At 34.7% G+C, this 21,497-nt stretch overlaps 1 protein-coding gene and 3 non-coding genes across 4 annotated transcripts in view; 3 read left to right on the forward strand and 1 right to left on the reverse strand.

The window, feature by feature from the left end:
* Positions 1-21,497, reverse strand: part of LOC135846233 (putative glutathione-specific gamma-glutamylcyclotransferase 2) — a 232,342-nt gene that overhangs the window by 67,831 nt on the left and 143,014 nt on the right. The window lies entirely within an intron of this gene.
* Positions 15,849-15,967, forward strand: LOC135849555 (5S ribosomal RNA). Its single transcript, XR_010559571.1, has one exon. It is a non-coding gene; the product is annotated as a 5S ribosomal RNA (ribosomal RNA).
* On the forward strand, positions 16,625-16,743 carry LOC135849557 (5S ribosomal RNA). The gene has a single exon (XR_010559573.1). It is a non-coding gene; the product is annotated as a 5S ribosomal RNA (ribosomal RNA).
* Positions 19,091-19,209, forward strand: LOC135849556 (5S ribosomal RNA). The gene has a single exon (XR_010559572.1). It is a non-coding gene; the product is annotated as a 5S ribosomal RNA (ribosomal RNA).

Here is a 21,497-nt window from a genome sequence, read left to right on the forward strand (position 1 = left end):
TTTTCAAAACATCCTATGGTGTTCTCATCTCGCTTATAAAAGCTGCTGAGAGATCAGGTACACATATACCTGTACCCACCGACCACCTATCGTACACATAAAAGATCGCAGAGTAAAAAAAAACGCAGCAACACATACGTACACGCTCTCATTTGACTGAGGAGCTCGCGCCCTTGCCTTACGACGCGATGGAGCTGCTAAATGCATCACGCATTCGACGACCATTATATACTCGGATTCGCGCAGCATCTCGCGGTATTATCCTCGATATCAATGTGTATAATATGTAAACAACCTTGGCTACTTTTCTTTCATATGTAAATCACCATCTTCTTGCGAGAGTTATATCACTATACAGGATGACGACGACGCTGGCTTGTCACAAACCGAGCTTGGAAAATTATTTACCCACTCGGTAATTGTTTCTTATTACCGCTCATTACTCACCTACATGCGGCGCAAGCTCTGGACTTGGCCAGCCTAATTACATTAGCGACCCTCGGCTGCCCTCCCGCCCCACTCCCCCTCCTCCCTGCCTACATCACACAATATCGTACGCCGCGCCGTCCGTGCGTGCGGAGCGTCGTCGTCGTGCTCTGGGAAAAAATGATCCGTAATGATGCAGATTATTTTGAAAGATAGTTGTGTCGGCGACTAGGTTTAGTTACATGTAGATATCCTACGTTGACATGCTTCTTTGAATCTAAATTTTTTTTTCAGTTTTTTTTTCTCTCTCTCTCTCTCTCTCTCTCTTTCAGCAACCTCTCTTTATTAACTGGCTCATACTCTCGACGGGACATAAATGGAACGTTATTATTATTCGTAAATATACTACGTACATCGTACTTAGGTATGGTACATTATACTCTATACACTAATACAAACTGCAACTGCTGTGTACACCCATTCATCCAGTTGGTTCTCCTTCACCATCTCGTACATATATACGTGATATTATAACCGAAATACCACCGTAAATAGTAGTAAGTGCATAGTACATAAAATGAGTACTGTTTGGTACGAGACCTCTATTAACGCAGCAAGGCATGCAACCAACGCATTGCATTGGACGTTTTACCTTATTAAGATGCTGAAATTAGATTAACTACACCTTATTCATAATTCCACTCACAAAGAGAGGGGGAATGAAGTGTCGACAGAAATGTATTATCCATCATCTTTTTCCAATCACATTTGAAATCTGATCTTGAGCATCCAGAAAATATTCAAAAATTCGCCAAAAACCCGAAATTGAAACTCCTTACCTGAAGTTCTGCCCTGTGAAGTATTTTCGGACATCCTTTAAAATTCTATAAAGAGTTTCAGGGGTGAGGGAATTCCGCGAACTATTCCTTAATAGAAATTAGCGGAAGTGATCGTGGTACCATTTTCGTTCATTAAAAAGAGTACCTGTAAAAGACTCGGAATATCTGCACAAAGGAGATCACTCAATACCTTTTCATGAGCCTTTTATATTTTCGCCAGCGTACCTATACCATATATACGAATAGATTGACAACTGTCCTCTGATGTGTAGATATACAAGATCGCGGCTGCTTTATAGTGTTGGCCTATGTATATTTTAAAAGGTGAAAACGTACACGTTGAATCGGCGGTGCTGGTCTCTTCTTTTACGAGTACCTAAAACGTCCAGCGCGATGACGTTATATCACACGACGACGAGGAGGGTTATTAAGTGATTAATTACGCGCCGAAGACGTGTTAGTATTTAGTGAAACACGAAAGAATGAAAGAAACAGAGCTCTCGATTCTCTAATAAGGTTCTACATAGTAAGAGAACAGCGGGAAATTTCCTTTTATTGGTTACCTATCTCGGTTCGTTTTTCTGCGCTAAGGTATGGTCTATACTATGGTGTTTGTCGTACTCGGCGGGAGATTTAAATACCTTAGTATATTATGAGTTCGGTACTAGTATGTACTTGCTCCTATCTAGTACCCATATCTTCTATACCTATGGTTGGCTTTACTCTTATGGGAATTACACACAGACGTTTGCCAAAGAAAGGGTTATAGGCGAGTAGAGGCGAATTTTTCGAAGGCGTTTGTACGTTTCGTGTTTCGTTTTTCGTTTCCCTCTTTACTGCTCTCGAATCTTGTCGACAAATATTGTTTGATTTTGTGGTGCATGGTACCGTGTAGGTAGATAGATATCACACAGAGACACATATTATTACTATACATACGTACAATAATAAAATTGTGGATTGTGTAAACGAATTACGAGTCTGTGTGCGACCAAATTCGGCTCTATTGATAAGATTACGCAGGCAACAGGCATGAGAAAATATTCGAGAATGTGACCGAGTAAAACAGGTAGATGACGATTGTGGGTACTCCACATAAATATTCAGTCAAAAGTTGGTTAGGAAAAGGTAGAGGTACATATTTACTTATTTACAGATAAACGCAAATATTGTGCATTTAAGTACACACAGTACACATACTCCACGTTGAAGGAGAAGAGGAGAAATCAGTTGCAAGAATTTTTGTATGCATGTATGCACCATAATGGCACATATGTAGCTAATTAAATTAGTTAATCAGTAATCATAATCAGAATCACATTGATTCAAAGTTCAGGTACATCCATTATTGCTGTTCAACATTCGAAGAAAAGGAGAAAAATACTCATAAAGGTATCAATCCTGACTAAAATAGCTCAAAATATTATGAATAATGATGTTTAAACGCAAACGACTGATTTATTCAAAATGAATCGTTCATAAGAAACTCATTCAACAAAAAATGAATCATTTACGACCGAATGCATTTACTAAATGTAAATCGTTCACGAACAACTGATTCACTCAAAATGAATCGTTCACGAACGACTGATTTACTCAAAATGAATCGTTCACGAAGGACTGATTTACTCAAAATGAATCGTTCACGAAGGACTGATTCACTCAAATGAATCGTTCACGAACGACTGATTCACTCAAATGAATCATTCACGAACAACTGAAACACTCAAGATGAATCCGATGAATCGTTTCACGAACGAATGATTCATTCAGAATAGACCGTTCACGAACGACTGCTTCAATCAAGATGAATCATTCGCGAACGATTGATTCAATCAAGATGAATCATTCAAGAACGACTGATTCAATCAAGATGAATAATTCGCGAACGAATGATTCAATCTAGATGAATCATGCACGAACGACTGATTCACTCAGAATGAATCATTCACGAACGAATGATTCATTCAGAATAGATCGTTCACGAACGGATGATTCAATCCAGATGAATCATTCACGAACGACTGATTCACTCAAAATGAATCGTTGAAGAACGACTGATTCATTCAGAATAGATCGTTTACGAACGAATGATTCAATCCAGATGAGTCATTCGCGAACGACTGATTTAATCAAGATTCAAGATATCCACTTCCAAAATATTTTCAACCCCCCCCCCTCCACAAGATAGATTTCCCCCCTTTTTTCAGGGTGTCTACAACAAAATTTCAAAATAAAAAAATCAATACTTTAGCAGGACTTTTTTAAACACTACTTGGGATTTTTCATGAGGGGGAGGGGGTGGGCGAGAAAAAATTTTACATTCAAATCTTTCGCTTTTCTAATGTTTATAAACATTCCCAAGATTTTTTTTTAAGCAAACAGATGTCGAAAATATAATTTATTAGATATCTCAATTTCTATTTTATTTTTACCTGTGAGGTTTTTTGCTAAATGTAAGTAATGAAATTGGGCGAAAAACAACTTTTTACAACTTGAAATTTTTTAAAAAATGTACAACAAATTTAATGCAAAATTTAAACGATTTTTGTGGGGAGAAAAATGTTTAATTTTTCGAAATAAAACGGCGAGTCTTTTCAAAGTAAAATAAGTAAGAGATACGTAAAGTAAGTAATAATTTTGAATTTTGTCATTCGAAAGGTATATAATTCTGCCTAACATTCATTTCATATAACGTACATATAAAAATGATTTCTCCTTGAAGTGTGGAATTTTTCAATTATGGAAAAGAGAAACAAACTGGCTCTGGCGAAGAGAGAGCAAAAGCCCTCGAAAATCGGTACTTCGAGAGGCATAAAAATTATGTTTTTTTTTGTGTAATAAGTTACTAAAAAGTTCATTATTTTGCTTCAAAATTGTAAAATTCGAATGATAATTTTTTTTTGTTGAAAAATTCAAAATTGAAAAAAAAAACAAAGAAACCCGAGTGAAGCTAGGCTAAAAGCGTTCAAAAATTTATGTTTTGAGAAGTAGAAAAAGTTTATTTATGCAAGGAAAAGTTTACTTTTCTGATTCAAACTTTGAACATTTTTTGAGTTTGAACATAATAAATTATTGATGTGGAAAAAAGAGCAAATAGCCTGAGCGAAGCAGGGGCAAAAGCTCTCAAAAATGTGAATTTCAAGTTCTAACAAAGTCGATAAATGAGCCCTTTTCTACAAAATATTTACCTACTTTTTTTCATTTTTCACTACCTTTCAAGCAAAATTGCTAAAGATCACTACATTTTCACTACAGACTTTCAAAATCACTACCTTTTCACTACTTTCAGTTTCACTACCCTGTACTCAGAATAAATCGTTCACGAACGACTGATTCACTCAGAATGAATCGTTTGCGAACGACTGATTCACTCGGAATGACTCGTTCGCGAACGACTGATTCTCTCAGAATGAATCGTTCGCGAACGACTGATTCTCTCAGAATGAATCGTTCGCGAACGACTGATTCTCTCAGAATGAATCATTCGCGAACGACTGATTCACTCGGAGGATTTTTTTGCAAATGACTGGTTCACTCAAAATGAACCGTTCGCGAACGACTGATTCACTCAGAGAGATTTTTTGCAAATGACTGATTCACTCAAAATGAATCATTCGCGAACGACTGATTCATTCAGAATGAATCGTTCGCGAACGACTGATTCACTCAGAATGAATCGTTTGTGAACGACTAATTCACTCGGAGTGAATCGTTCACGAACGACTGATTCACTCGGAGGAATTTTTTTGCAAATGACTGATTCGCACTCAAAATGAATCGTTCGCGAACGACTGATTCATTCAAGATGAATCGTTCACGTGGGTAATTCTCAAAAAAAGGTAAAAATCGTGTACATGGCAAATTTCTCAAAGGTTTTTGCATGGATTTTTTTTTTCTTTTTTGGTCCATTCAAGGATCATCCCCCACACATTTCACATATGGTATTGAGATTTTTAGCCCCTCCTTTCATTGGTGTACATTCGATTTTATACCCCAAATGTCCTTCGACTACTAATTACTAGAGACTAAGGATACTTTTCGGCATCGTGTGCTGTCGAGTGCTTTCGGTTACGCTCGTTTGACTTTATTCTTTGTAATGATTCAAGTTCCCTGTTCCTGCTGAGATTTTTTAATTTTAATTAAAAATTAATTGTAATATTCGAATATTATATTGTCTTTTACGTATTCTTCATTGTATTTTTTGTAGAATGCAATTTTTTGTTGCTCAATAATATACTTTGGGTTAAATGCCTTATGTGAGCACTTGAGCAGTTGGAAATCTGATAAGATTTTTTCGATTTTGACTTTGACTGATGTGATATCAATCTTCTTTTGAAAAACTTCCAAGTTCCAAATGTTTGTACAACAACGTCACTTCTGTTAAAGTTTTACATTTTCTTCAAATTGAATTCGAAAGACTAGTATCATCACAGCTGTTTTTTCTTTATATTTGCCATTTGGTAATGTTCGGATCGGAAACCAAGTTGTCTAACTAGAGTACAAGACTGTCGACGAAATTATGAAACAGATTAAAATTCAAAAGAAACAGGACTAACACGAGTTTTATCATTAAAATACGTACAATATTCGTATGAAATAATATGATTATGAAAAAGAAAGATTTGAACAAAAAGGAGTGGAAACAGGAGTTTCATCTTTGATAAGGAGAATATTTCATTTTCATGGAGACAAGTCAAACGAGCGTAGCCGAAAGCACTCGACAGCACACGATGCCGAAAAGTATCCTTAGTCTCTAGTAATTAGTCCTTCGACTTGGCTGTCACACGCCACGTTTTTGAAAATGAATGTTATAACGTTTCATAAACTTCATTTTTTTGGGGGAAAAATTGACACATTCTCATTATCATATAACACGAAGGTCCATTATTGTGCAAATTGCAATTGCAAAAAGTCCATAGGAAGCTCACATTTCACAGCGGTCCTGAAATGCGTATGTACCTATATAGAAATTGACTTACCAGCAGCTTCACAATTCAAACTCGAAAGACTCCTATAAGATGATAAAAAATGAGACAGAAAACCAAAGTACCTATACTCGTAATTACATCTCGTACCTAAGTACAGGTACACATTAAGTACCTTTACCTACTCCTCATCTCATCGTCGTCGTCCACCCAAAGAGTCGTCAGTCGAAGTCGATCGGTCGTCCGATTTTTAATACCATAAATTACGAGTACGTTCGCTTATTAGGCGATCTCGCGCGTTTAATTAAAAAGCGCACGTGCGAGGACGACGGCCACTTAAATAAGAAAAAGTGTATTTCTTCTCCTTTTGTTTTGTTTTATTATCCTCTTTTCGTTTGTGATTACTTCTTTCTATACCTTTTGCGCGGTTCTTTCCTTAGTTTCAAGTATTTTTTAATTAGAATAAAAGAGATAATTTTTACGACTTTTGACCGAGTTGAGGGCACGCTTACGTTACATTTTCAGCACGTAACCGCTGCGCCACCACTGCCGCGCCCCGGACCCTGGTCAAATTGGTAACTAAACCGTAAAATTGAAAGTACGCAAGTACAGAGCTATGCTCCCCCCCCCTTTTAAACGCTGTAACGTTATGGTGTTATAGCTGCGGTGATTTTTGTTTTTTCAATCCGGTAATAACCGTTTTACTCCGGCCTAAAGTTAATGTACTTTTAATCGGTTCTTTTATTGGGCGGTAATGACGACGGTGGTGTATCCTATAGTGCACGCGCGCGGTTTATGCGCTTTTCACACACAGACACAGAGTGACCGCGAGAGAGGAAAAATTAACGGATTATCTCCTAAAACCAATTTATTGGTGGTAGTGGAAGGGGGAGGGCAAACAGACCAACTAAAAGAAGTGAATTTTTATCAGATTATTTCTAGATAATTACTGTTTTCGAATGCCATTTTCCTCGTACAGGTACTAACTTTTTGTCTCGCCTCTCATCTCACTATAGCTTTTTTTTTTCATCTCATCTGTAAGATGTTCGAGCTCCCTCCCCCTCATCGCATGTATTTTCGGTGATTGCTTCTTTCTTTATAATACATGTACGTACTATGGTACAGTATATGGTATATAGCGAACGCCTATTGTAAGTGTACTATACACATACCGCGCGACGATGACCACCCAAGACATTGTTGTTAACTGTGATGAGCACGAGTTTACCGACTTGTTGGCCAGTTTAATTAACCATCGTCGGCGGGTATTGTACCAACGTACCAGCTCTTCTACGAGGTTTCGATGGTTGTACAAGGTGCACACTGCATGAGTGTAGTAATTCGGATGGCATTCGTTATGATGATGATGAAGGCACCGTGTCTTATAAGATGTTTGATTGTAATAATTACAAAGAGATGACGAGTGTCGGCGCTCGGTCAATGTTCCCCATGGTCCTCAGTCTTGACGATGACGATGGAGAGGTATGTCTACCTCCTCATTCTTTCGCGAAGAGAAATGTCATCTCGATGGAAGGAAGGTTAGGTGACTTTCAACGAGGAAAAACAAAAAAAAAGGTCTTCTTCATAGGGTAAGTACCATCACGCTGGTGACATGTTTGAGTGTATCTTCTCTCCCTCCTCTTCATTGACCCAGAGACGATTCTTGGCTTGGGAAATTACATTTGAGATGACCATAAAATTCTTCGAAGGATTAAAGTGTACGTAAAGATGCTGAGTAAAGGGACATGATATTCTCTAGACGATGATATTGGTACATCCACAGAATTTGGCCAAGAACTATCAATATTTTTTTCGATTCATCTTGAAAAACAATAAGTCTACCTCAAGTTGATCCAATTCTGAATTTTTCCCAAACAATTAAGGAAATTGTATACCGACCCAAAAAAACGCCATCAATTGGTGCTATCAAAACTTCTGTACGAGTTCACGACAACGAAAACGAATTCGATCCAGCTTATGTACCCAAACTACTGTTCTGTGAACCGCTGCTGTCTGGCTAATCAGCTCGTTCTGGTATTTTTTGCTACCTACCCTAAATATGCCAGAGTATTTTTTTAAACTTATTTAAAAGTTTCATCTGACATGACATGACGTGACATGATATGACTATGCTAAGGGGTATACGAAGAATTCAAAGATAATTTACATCCTGCGCTACGATCCTGCAGTATGCAGCAACGAAGGAAACCAAGAAGGGTAGGTACATACATTTGATTGGTTGTGCAGCAAAAAAAAAAAAAAAAAAAAACGATTCGTTATGGGATGCGTCGGTCGCGACCACATGTGTTGGTAAATTTTTTCAAATCGTTGTTTCCCTCTTCGCGATGTTTTTTTCTGGTCTACTCATAGGTAGAGGTACCTAAACCTATAGTATGCTACTCAATCGTTCACGCAATATGCACGTATGTTTATAAGTGATGACATCAAAAACACGCCCGTCTGCTAAAACAAACTGTCTTATCGGCCGTGAAAATAATTTTAAACGCTTTTTAAATGAAGTGAGATAATTTACAAATGCACTTTTTTACGGTATACGCGGCCACGGTGTGTTTTTTTCTCTCCCGAATAAGTAAGTATGCATATTTTTTCGCCCTCGCTCTTCTTCTTCACCATCAGACTGGTTATTATAATTTTAGCGTTGTTCATATACGTACATCTACATACGTGCGCATATAAGCCGAAAGTATGCGTGTCGAAGCAAAAAAAAAAGAAGAAAAAAGACCTTTAAAAAACGGTAAGTTCTGTGAAACAAACGCGCGAATGTGCGACTCACCATAAAAACGCAGTTGTTTCCAGCAAATTCAGCTGTTTATTATGAATCGTACGCGTAATTATAATTACATGTACCTTCCTAGCTATCAACTACCAAGCTATACCTACAAGGTATATTAGAACGCAGTTGAACGATGTTGCGAGTTTGACAAAATGCGTGGAAAATTTCATAGTTTGACTGGCGAGAAGAGGGAGGGAGAATAATACAGCAATTCCAAAAAATTGACGTCTTTCACACTCAAATTTGAAAAATCATTACAAAAATTGTTCCGATACGAAAAATTGATTAAATTGGCGAAATATTGGAGAAGTTTCATTTGAATACCTATATTTGAGTAAAATACTTATCACAAGAATTGTTTAAATTATGAGCAAAATTCACTATAAAATAAAATATTCGAAAAATTATTTTTAAAAAAGCATGAAATTTGAAGAAAAATAATCTTAGTCCAAAATTTTACGACAAAAGATTCATATAAGTGACAATAGTGACACAAATGTTGGTACTGAAAAGATGACTTTTTTCAACTTTAAAAACTTGACTCATTTCTTTCAAACTTTTTGAAAATGAACTTCTCGCATTTTTGGAATTGAAAATTGACTTTTCTCAGCGATTTCTGCACCTTTCGAGCTTGAATCATTTCTATTCGGCATCCCATATTCTACATTACTATCTCATGGCAATAACTTAGTTTCGGCCATATGGGCCCTTTGCTGGCGGAATGTCAAATACTCGTACTTGTTTCATTTTTGTAAGGGTGAGGTGGGTGTGGTACTCCTTCAATCTGTCCTAGAGCGAATCATACACTGGCCATCTTCCCAAATTTCCTACGAGAATTCGACAGAAGCTCATCTCTCAATCAGAGTTGACAAATGCAAAAGTTCCTTTATCAGGTGAATCGTCCGCGTTGACTGAAATACATATTTACTCAAAATGAAATTATTTATCATCACAGATATTGATATATTCAGAATGAATCGTTCACGAACGACTGATTCGCTCGAAACGAACGGTATGTGAACGTTGATTCACTCAAAATGAATCGTTTAAGCTAGATTCTGATTCACTCAGAAGGAATCGGTCACGAACGACAGACAGATTCACTCAGGATTAATTGTTCGCGAACGACTGATTCACTCAGAAGGAATGAATCGTTCGCGAACGACTGATTTACTTGGAATTGTCCGTTCACGAACGACTGATTCACTTGTAATGAATCGTTTACGAATGACTGACTGATTCACACAGAATGAATCGTTCACGAACGATAGACTGATTCACTCAGAATGAAACGGTCATGAACAACTGACAGATTCACTCAGAATGAATCGTTCGCGAACGACTGATTCACTCAGAATTAATCGTTCACGAAAGACTGACTGATTCACTCAGAATTAATCGTTCACGAACGACTAACTGATTTACTCAGAATGAATCGTTCACGAACGACTAATTCACCCAAAACTAATCGTTCGCGAACGACTTTTACTGAGAATTGATTGTTCGCGAACGACTGATTCACTCAGAATTATTCGTCCACGAACGACTGACTGATTCACTCAGAAGGAATGAATCGTTTGAGAACGACTGATTCACTCAGAAGGAATCGTTCGCGAACGACTGATTTACTTGGAATTAATCGTTCGCGAACGACTGATTCACTCAGAATGAATCGTTCACGAACGACCGACTGATTCACTCAGAATTATTCGTTCACTCAGAATTGATTGTTCGCGAACGACTGATTCACTCGGAATTGACCGTTCGCGAACGACTGATTCACTCAGAATGAATCGTTCACAAACGACTGATTCGCTAAAAGCGAATTGCTCACGAGCCGCAGATTCAATCAAGATGAATCGTTCACGAACGACGGATTCACTCGAAATGAATGATTCACAAACGGCTCATTCACTCAAAATGAATTGTTTACAAACGACTGATTCAATGCAGATGAATCATCGTTCACGAACGACTGATTTGGTAAAAATGAATTGTATGTAAATAACTGATTCTCTTGAAATGAATTGTTCACAGAAGACTGATTCACTTGGAATGAATCTATTACGAACGACTGTTTCGCTATAAATGAACTTTACGTTTCGGTTTTCAGTTGTAGTATTTCACTTTTAGTATCAGTTTCTTAATTTCAGTTTCAGTTTTAATTCCACTTATTTTTCCATTCAATTCGCTTTCGGTTCTTGACTGGTTTCAGTTTTTTATCATTGTGTGGATGAATTGTTCATGAACGACTGATTCGCTCAAGATGAATTACGAACGATTGACTCACTCGGGATAAATTGCTCACACAAAAAATTAATTGACTTGCAGGCATCGCAATTGAATTTTGAAAAAAAATAATGACTTTAATGACCTTTTTTCACCAAAAAAATGACTAAAAAATGACCTTAATATTTTCGATTTCTAGATGTTTAGACCCTATATCAACCAACACAATTCATTTTATTGGCTATGAACTGATAACATTTCAAGCTAAAAATGTACGCGGCAAAAAAGCTTTGAAATTACAGTAGAAGCTCGTTATAACGCTCTTCAATTGATCAAAAAAAAAGAGCGTTATAAGCCAAAATGCGTTATAAGCAAAAGTCTCGTTTTAACGCTGATGAGCGTATGTAATAAAAGAAGTGAAAACGTGAACTTCATTTTGAATTTGAACAACTGTTCCAATTGAAAATGAAAAAAATCTGAAATTTTACTTTGATTTTGAGGTTTGCTATAAATAATAAATGAATATAGTAATGTCAGTTTTACAAAATTGTTTTCTGTGGTCAAAATTTTCAGAAAGCCTTGCATTCTTGTTCAAAATTTTCCAAAAAACTAAAAAGTAATCAATATAGCTTACCAAAGTTTTGAAAAATTTCACTTTTCAGTTTTTTTCTCAAGATTATGACAAAAAATTTAGAACTCTACTCTTTTGTAAAAATTCTAGATACTTAACTGTCTTTTTTGTAAGAATTGTAATCAAGCTTCTATTAAAGTTTGATAAGGTTATTGAAAAATCTTACTTTTTCTGGCCAAAATCGAAAGTAATTTTACTTGTTTGTATAACTGCAACTGTTGCAAAATTTTGCCATATAAGTTTTTTTTTACTGTTTCTAAAATCAAAACTGTAAAAATTGCACAAAAAAACTGTTCTTGCGGCCGAAATTTTCAGAAAGTGAGAATTTTTTACATGAAAGTAAGCTTTTTTGTCACAAAAAATTGGTTTTATGTTGTCAAAATCATTTTAAAAATGTGATTTTTCTTAAATTTTAGAGCGTTAAAACGCGATTTATAATCGCTCATGAGTATTACACATATATCGCGAATAATTTTACATTGGTTTAAATGGGGTTGTCTAGGGACCAGAGAAAATCAGCGTTATAACCGAAAGCGTTATAACGAGCTTTTACTGTATTTTTATTTGGAATATTTTCATGAAACTAACAACTAATAGTAACATCAATTTCCATTAAAGTATAAAAATAGAAAAAAATGATGAAATATTTGGAATAACTGTTACATTTTTCTTTTTTTTTGTGTAAAATTAAAAAAAAATTAAAGAAGAGGGAAAACCATGAAAATAAGGACCTAAAAATGACTTTCTCGAAAAAAATGACTTTTAATGACCAAGATTGAAAAAAATGACCAAGTCATTATTGAAATGACCACTTGCGATGCCTGGACTTGGTATGAATTTTGTTTTTGAGGGTTTTGTTAATCAGTCCTGAAGCTATGAGATACATACGTACTTTGATACTTGTTCAAAGAATTTGCATTTTTTGGTACAAAATCGATATTTCCATTATCACAATTTCACATCTCATCGAAATCGGAGTTTTATCCTCAGGGAAAAAAGGACTTCAGAATAAATGAAGAGAGACAAAAATTGTAGCAAATTCGACTTATTTTCACTTTTTTCTTTTTATATTAGTAGGATACTGCTTTTGTTCGAAAAAGTGAAAATCCCTCCTCTTCAGCTCAGTCTCTTACCTTTCATTTTTGATTCGAGCACGTACACACGCATCTGCATACAATATATGCACATTAATTACATAACGAAAATGACTCGCATCGATCGAAAAATTTCAATAATCGTCGAGAAAATCAACATGTCAAAAAATTATTCGCATGATCACAATAACGCCACAGCATCGCGGCAACCTATCGATCCGATACGATGATTAAATGCACGCAACTTGCATTTTCAATCACGGATATCGTGTGCTTGGATGTTGTACAGTATCTATCTACTGAGCACTGTATTATCTCGAATGCACAGATGATTGGGTATAATAATGCACCTTATACGTAGAAACTGGAGCTCGATTCTTTTTTCTCGTGTGTGTTTCTACTTTTTTCCTCATTTTTTTTTTCTTCTTTAGAATAATACAATTTCTTGTAACGCATACTCGATCGTGGTGTTTTTTTTTCGTATGCATTATATGAAGATGAAATCTTATTTTAATATCACCTCATCATCGAATACGTAGATTTCTCTTTTAATTTTTTACTCTGTTTCTTTTCGGAAACTAGACTACCTACTCGTGATGATTTGGGGTTTTATGGAATTTTATTACAATATGGATGGATAACACACTTGCCTTAGGTGATGACGATGAAGAATCAGTTCGTATTGAAATTAGGTTAATAATTTAGCCTGTTTATGTGATTTTTTTAAAGGAATAGGTATGTATCCAAATTGTACACGAAACGAGCGTATAGATGTTTTTGAGGCCGTAGGAAATAATAAATTGGAGCGAAGTAAAGGCTCGCGTTTAGAAAATCAGATTTTCAAAAACTAAACAAAATATGATGCTGAAATTGTTCGCCAAACTCAAAATAATGACGAATACCTACTCCCTAATTCTGAAATGAACTTGAAAATTTCTGAGGGCTGAAAGAAAGTGTAAAACCACAACTCAATTCGAGTAGAATTTTTCCAGTTTATTTCAGACCCCCCCCCCAAAAAAAAAAAAAAACGAATCTGGGTTTCCAGTATTTTTACCAAATTATTTTTTGACAAACCACATTGAACACGAAATTGAAAGCTCGAAGCTAACGAGCAATTTGAGATTTAACAACGTTCAAAAAAAGGTTCGAAAACTGATGCTAAATACAGTGATTTGGGGTTTGCTTTACCTCATAGTAATCAGTAGGCATTTTCCCCCCGTAATTTAGCATTACAACTTACTCGAATATTCTCTTACAGCAATTTTGATATTAAGAGCAGCGAAAATTTGAACTCACCTGGAACAAAATAAAAAACACAAAGATGGATTAATAAACTTGAATCAACTATATTGAACTCCAACTCATTATTGAGATAATTCCTACACAAATTGTGATCAAAGATCTCAATTTTTGTAATCTTCTAATGTATGTGCCACACGATTTCAAATGTACTACCTATTCATTAAAAAAAATCTCAAAAATTAATTCAAAATAAACAGTTCGTCAAGAGACCATCGCATAAAATAAGCAGACCTCAAACACGATTATTTTTTTAAAAAATTCAATCCAATGAGCCGACGCGACAGCAGTTACCATGCTATTATTTTATACCTGCGCACCTTTGTATCGTATAAAAAGGCATATTTACGTGAAAGGAAGCTCTACACAGAACATAGGGACGCATTCAACGATGATTTAGAAAAATACCTACTACTCGAGATGAGGAAGAAAAAAGAGAAGAAATGGCACCGATACAAATTTCGTGACCAGATAGATCGGATAAAAGTCCGCAAGACATTCGTCAAAGCGATTGACACAGCAGCCTGCGATGGATCTTTTATACAATATATTGTACCTCTCGATGATAGTCTTTTTTTTTCTTCATTTCATTTCTTTTTTAAACACACGAGCGTACTTATTCGTATGTACCTATCTACTATAAGTAGGTATAGCTATCCTGTATAATACTCGATGCTCTTACGGTAGCACTAGCATCACCAAGTGGTCATTGCGCTCTTCGATTCAAAGAAAAAAAGCCGCCAATGTATCGCGACCAGGGCTGCTGCTGCGTATCAACGCAACGTCCCATTCGATCGTACACCTAAAAAAAAAATGTCCCAAGGCGGAAATACTTAAATATAAACTAATTTCACGCTTAAATAATGATAATAATGCACGAGATACGAGTGAATCACCGTATACATATATGTTCAAAGTATGTACATCATACTCATATGTACTACACACAAGAGTCTGCTCGTCATGATTCGATCGATTTCATTACCGCGTGCAAATCAAAGATTGTGTTGATGCGAGGGAGGCACACATGGGAGATGAGTGATCGATACGAGTTCAATTAAACGGCACCATACTTTGACCAATCTTCAAAAGGACTATCGCCGTAAATTATGAAACCATGCCATGACTAATAATGATAGGTATACCTAAGTATAAGAAATCAGCTCAATTTCCCTCAAAAATCTTTCTTTTTTCATCATTCGAGAGCTTTCAACATAAACACAGCTTTCGCCAGCGATCATCGATCATAATAGAGTACCTACTCATAATCTTGATATTTTTCTAACTGACCTGAGTAGTCGAGTATGGAATATTAGGTACTTTCATTCCATAATGCTAGTTATCTTGAGTGTTTTTTTCTAACCATCGAATTGAAAGTCAGTAGTGACTAAAGCTAAAATCATTTTCAAAGCTAGATTTATTTTGAATTCATAACGAAAGTTACAAAATTGACCAAATACAGTTGGATGAAAATTTGAATCACAAAACGTTTTAAATTGATTTTTTAAAAATCAAATCCAATTTTTCCATCTAAAATAATTATATAGTTTCATGCTTTTTATTTCTATTTTGTTCATTCAGAGAACTTTCAACGTAACAGTACCTTTCGGCAACGTTCATACCATGCTGAATACACCGGTTCTCGTCCGATCACCGAAGTTAAGCAGCATCGGGCCAGGTTAGTACTTGGATGGGTGACCGCCTGGGAAAACCTGGTAACGTTGGCATCTCTTTTACTAGTTTTTTTTTTCAAATTGTGTTTTTTGTTTTTCCAGTTTCATTCAGAAATTAAGGAGCTTCGAGGATTGTCCATAAAAATTTAAATGTTACAACTTTCTTTGAGAAAATACATTGAAAGTTCTCTGAATAAAAAAAAATCAGAAGACTTCGTTGGAAAAATATTTTTTTTTTCAATTATCTAAAAATGCTAGATTCACATTTAAATTTATTGAATTCTGAGTCGAGTTGAGTCGATTCAGACCTGCTGGTCTGTTTTTAGCACAGGACATGAGTATTTTGAAATAGTTTATCTGAGAAAGCATTTTGAAAAAATCTACCAGAAAATGTACGTATGGTAGATAAAATACTTCTAAATACTCATGTTCTGTTCCAAAAATAGACCTGCAGGTCTGAATAAACTCGGAATTTAACAAATTTCAAAGTAAACCAAACATACTTACCGCTCGCCTTTGGCATAGGGATGTCGTTAATTTGTGTACCTACTTGCCGTGTAATGTTATCTTCAATAAAATTATTATTATTATTATTATTATTATTTCCAAAATATAATCAAAAACTAACTTCAAAACAAATACTTTTCTGTCACTGAAAATCATTTTATTTTTTTTTTCATTCAGAGAACTTTCAACATAACGAATCCTTTCGGCAACGTTCATACCATGCTGAATACACCGGTTCTCGTCCGATCACCGAAGTTAAGCAGCATCGGGCCAGGTTAGTACTTGGATGGGTGACCGCCTGGGAAAACCTGGTAACGTTGGCGTCTCTTTTACTATTTTTTTTCCAAATTTTGTTTTCATGTTTTTTGAGTTTCATTCAGAAATTAAGGAGCTGCGAGCATTGTCCATGAAAATTTAAGTTTTACAGCTTTCTTTGAGAAAATACATTGGAAGTTCTAAGTAAAAAAAAACAGAAAAGTTATAAAAGAAAATTTTTTTAATTATCTGGGAATGTTCGATTCACATTGAAATTTGTTGAATTCTGAGTAAATTTTGGGACAGGACATGAATGGCTGAGATATTTATTTTCCAAAAAATGCTAAAATATTCCCTACAAATATTTCCTGAAAAACAAGAAATATGTAAAAATATTCCCTAAAAACCCGAAATATGCAAAAAAAATCCTTCACAATATGACTATCATTAATTCAAAGAGAATTTCTATCTGTTGACATTTATATGATATATTTTTAGATGAATAAATAGAAAATTCTATCCTTTATATTCCATCAAAATTAGCATATGGGTCATTCCATGCCAAATCGGCGGATTTTTGCACGATGGGTCTTCGATTTTTTTCAAAATCAGATCATTTGTAGAGGTCATCAAACGATGACGAATGACGCAAACCGGACATTTTTTCGTTTTTTTTTGACGGAGTTGTGGCGCTTCAAAGTTCTCCAAAATGGCCGAAAATGGAAAATTTCAGTTGCAAATTGCTCCGGTTGTACGTGGTATAGAATTTTGAACTTTTTTTCAAATTGTAGTACTTTGAGAGGGTAATCGACGAGTGATGTCAAAATCAGTGTTGCCACTTTCAAAAACCTAAAAAAATCGATTTTAAAACTTATAATTTAAATATAACCATGATCTCGGCGAGTAAAAATTCTGAAAAAATTCTCAATTTTAGTCCTTTTTATGTAGAATAACATATCAAAAAATTAGACTGGCATCTTTTTTCATTTTTGAGAAAAAAAAATTACAAGTTTTACAATTGCTGCAAAAGTACCATCCGAAACCTAAAAAATGAAAATTTTTGCATTTTTGAAATATTTTACCAATGTGTAGACGATAATGTGAAAAAATCCCCCTCCCCCCAATTTGTCGACAAATTGACGAAAAATGCATTAATTTCACTCTTGAAATAAAAATTTATAGCACGAAAAATGTCAATTCGTTGACAAATGGGGGGAGGTGGATTTTTTTCGCATTATCGTCTACACATTGGTAAAATATTTCAAAAATGCAAAAATTTTCATTTTTTAGGTTTCGGATGGTACTTTTGCAGCAATTGTAAAACTTGTAATTTTTTTTTCTCAAAAATGAAAAAAGATGCCAGTCTAATTTTTTGATATGTTATTCTACATAAAAAGGACTAAAACTGAGAATTTTTTCAGAATTTTTACTCGCCGAGATCATGGTTATATTTAAATTATAAGTTTTAAAATCGATTTTTTTAGGTTTTTGAAAGTGGCAACACTGATTTTGACATCACTCGTCGATTACCCTCTCAAAGTACTATAATTTGAAAAAAAGTTCAAAATTCTATACCACGTACAACCGGAGCAATTTGCAACTGAAATTTTCCATTCCGGCCATTTTGGAGAACTTTGAAGCGCCACAGCTCCGTCAAAAAAAATCGAAAAAATGTCTGGTTTGCGTCATTCGTCATCGTTTGATGACCTCTACAAATGATCTGATTTTGAAAAAAATCGAAGACCCCTCGTGCAAAAATCCGCCGATTTGGCATGGAATGACCCTTATATAATTTTTGATTATTTAGAAAACAAATTTTCATTTTTCAAATTTTAATTTTTTGATAGGTAAATTTATTTTTTAATTTTAAAATTTTACCTGTTTTGTGAGTTTTTTAAAAAAAAATAATCTCCAAAAACAGTGAAAATTGTTGAATATAGCCAAATATTTCCTAAAAAAAAAAGCTTAAAATATGCCAAAATATGCATTTATGCCTAACTATACGTATTTTCTAACATATGGGGCTCAATCGACTTAAAATTTTATAAAATGTTAAGTTATGTTGGATATACCTACAAAAAAAATACGCCCTAGACATGACTGACATGAGTAATAAGTACCTACTTTGAAATAGTTTATCTGAGAAAGCATTTCAAAAAAATCTACCGACTACCAGAAAATGTAAGTATCTACTTACTTATGGTAAATACGTAAAATATTTCAAAATATTCTTCCCAAAAATATATACGTTTGTAGGTCTGAATCAACTTGGAATTTAACAAATTTCAAAGTAAACCGAACATACATTCCCAAAAATATCGTCAAAAATTGACATTAAAATAAAAACTTTTCTAGCACTGAAAAAATCATTTTATATTTTTCATTCAGAGAACTTTCAACGTAACGGGACCTTTCGGCAACGTTCATACCATGCTGAATACACCGGTTCTCGTCCGATCACCGAAGTTAAGCAGCATCGGGCCAGGTTAGTACTTGGATGGGTGACCGCCTGGGAAAACCTGGTAACGTTGGCATCTCTTTTACCAATTTTTTCTTTTCTAAATTTCGTGTTTTCTAATTTTTATTCTAAAGGAGAATACGAAGATTATTAATTAAGTTGACTAGAAAACATTATTTTTAGTCAAAAACAAAATTCAGTTCATATTTTTTTTCAATAAATATGGCTGCCTTCAAAAAATTCTTCACATTATTCGTTTTCAGTGAAGTCATATACTCTTCTTCTATGTATTAATTAGTGTGAACCAGTGTTCTGAGGATTTACCTTGTTAAAAATCGTGAAAACGTGATTTTAACATTTTTTTCGAAGAGAAAAATCTCAGAATTTGACTAGTGATGTTAAAATGCGCGCATATTCATTTGCCTGCGCGCAAGGTGAGCATTTGCGCGCATATGCTCGCATTTGCGCGCAAATTCCACAAATGGACGTTATTTGCTTCTATTTGTGATTTTCAACAAGAAAAGTTGTCCAAAAAACGGAAAAGCATGAAAAAATAGGCCAAAAGCAGGACAATTTCTCATACGGGTATTTTATTTAAAAGGAATGGAGAGGGGTTCAATAATATTGCAATCGATTTTTTTCACTGCTTTAGAAAATATTTTGATTTCTTTTTGAATTCGAAATTTTCAAATGTTTGGACCTTTTCTTCCGAATTTATCATCATTTGAGTGAAAATTTTTAGAAATTAAAATATCCAAAATAAGGGAAGAATAAAATGGAAATTGAAAAATTTTTGATTCAAAGTATGAAAAAACAAGCAATTTTTCCAAAAATACTCGTACCTACCTACCTCAATATTTTCAGAAAGGGGAGCCCTCAAATTTTTGTTCCATAGTTAAGAAATGGTAAAAAGACAATAGCAAGACAATTTCTCAAATTTTATATTTTGAATGAAAGGGGGTACTTCAGAAAGAATTTTGATTTTTTTTTCAATTCAAAGTTTTCAGATGTTTAGATGTTCTCCTCTTTCCCTCAAATTTATCATAACTTGACAAAAAATGTTTAGAAATTCATATTTTCAAAAAAAAATAAAATAAAATAAAATAAGAAAGAATAAAATATGGGAAGTACAAAAATTTGTAGGGTTTCTCCACTAATAGGGGAACCCTATTAAAATTGCCTGGAATCCTCATTTGAGGTTTACCATTTTCTTCCAAAAATACTTGAATATTTTTCAGAAGGGAGAATCTCAAATTTTGTTTCATGATTCAAAAATAGAAGAAGTGAAAGTGATTTGGTAGGCTACAAAGTGTCAAACAAGCAGGAAATCATGAAAAAAAGGGGAAAACAGCAGAACTTTCTGAAGGACAACTTTTTCAAATATTTTAAAAGTTGGGAATCAAATAAAACCAAAATTCATCACTCTTTACCGAGAAATTGTTATGAAATACAGAAAAAAATGGCTCAAATAATAACATTTTCTGACTTTGGGGGAGGTGAGTTGAGTTTATAGCGTTTTTATTAGTTTATTCATCAATGGCGACCTCTGGTCTGTATTTTGATATGTCACATGATTTTTTCATTGCGCAAATTTCGCGCATTTGCTCAAAACTTTTGGGCGCAAATGCGCGCATATGCCCGCAATTGCGCGCATTTGCTCAGCGAGCATATGCTCATAACATCACTAAATTTGACCCAAAATAGCTCAATTTTGTATGTTACAGGAAAAATCATATGAAGAATTATCGAGCACTTGCCATTGTATCTTAAATGTAGATTCTTAAATTTATTTGAAAAAATTAGCATAAATACCTTTTTTAGGAGTGCCTAAAATGGGGGGGGCTCTAAAAAAAGGGTTCAAAATTACGAATATACAGGAAACTTAATTAAACTTTTTCATCCAGATAATTTAATAATTATATTATATATGTACCTCAAAAGTCAAAACGTTACGTACGTTTGGCACAAATCGCAAATTTCTAGTTTTCCAGGGGTTCCCAAAACATCGAAATCACGAAAAATTAGAAAATTTTTCAGTACCAGCGGGAAAATGAGCTCAGAATTTGGTAGGATGGAGGTCTTTCAGATAGGTAGGTACTAATAAACAGTAAAAATCATTTTAGCGGGGTTCAAAGGGACAGTTTCAAAAATTTTCCAAAAATCACCCCCCCCCCCATTTTTGCCCTGACCGCCGAAAACAGAAAAATTACCTAGCATAACGTTGATCGGCTTCAAACGGATATTTTACGTTGGAAAAGTTTTTGAAAATAAAACTCAGTGGTTCCTATACAATTATTTTTTATTCGTAACTTTGGGAACCCCTGGAGCCCAAAAAAATGACCATTTTGGGTAAACAACCGCTGA

Source organism: Planococcus citri, chromosome 5 (genome assembly GCF_950023065.1).
Source record: "Planococcus citri chromosome 5, ihPlaCitr1.1, whole genome shotgun sequence".
Taxonomy (NCBI): domain Eukaryota; kingdom Metazoa; phylum Arthropoda; class Insecta; order Hemiptera; family Pseudococcidae; genus Planococcus; species Planococcus citri.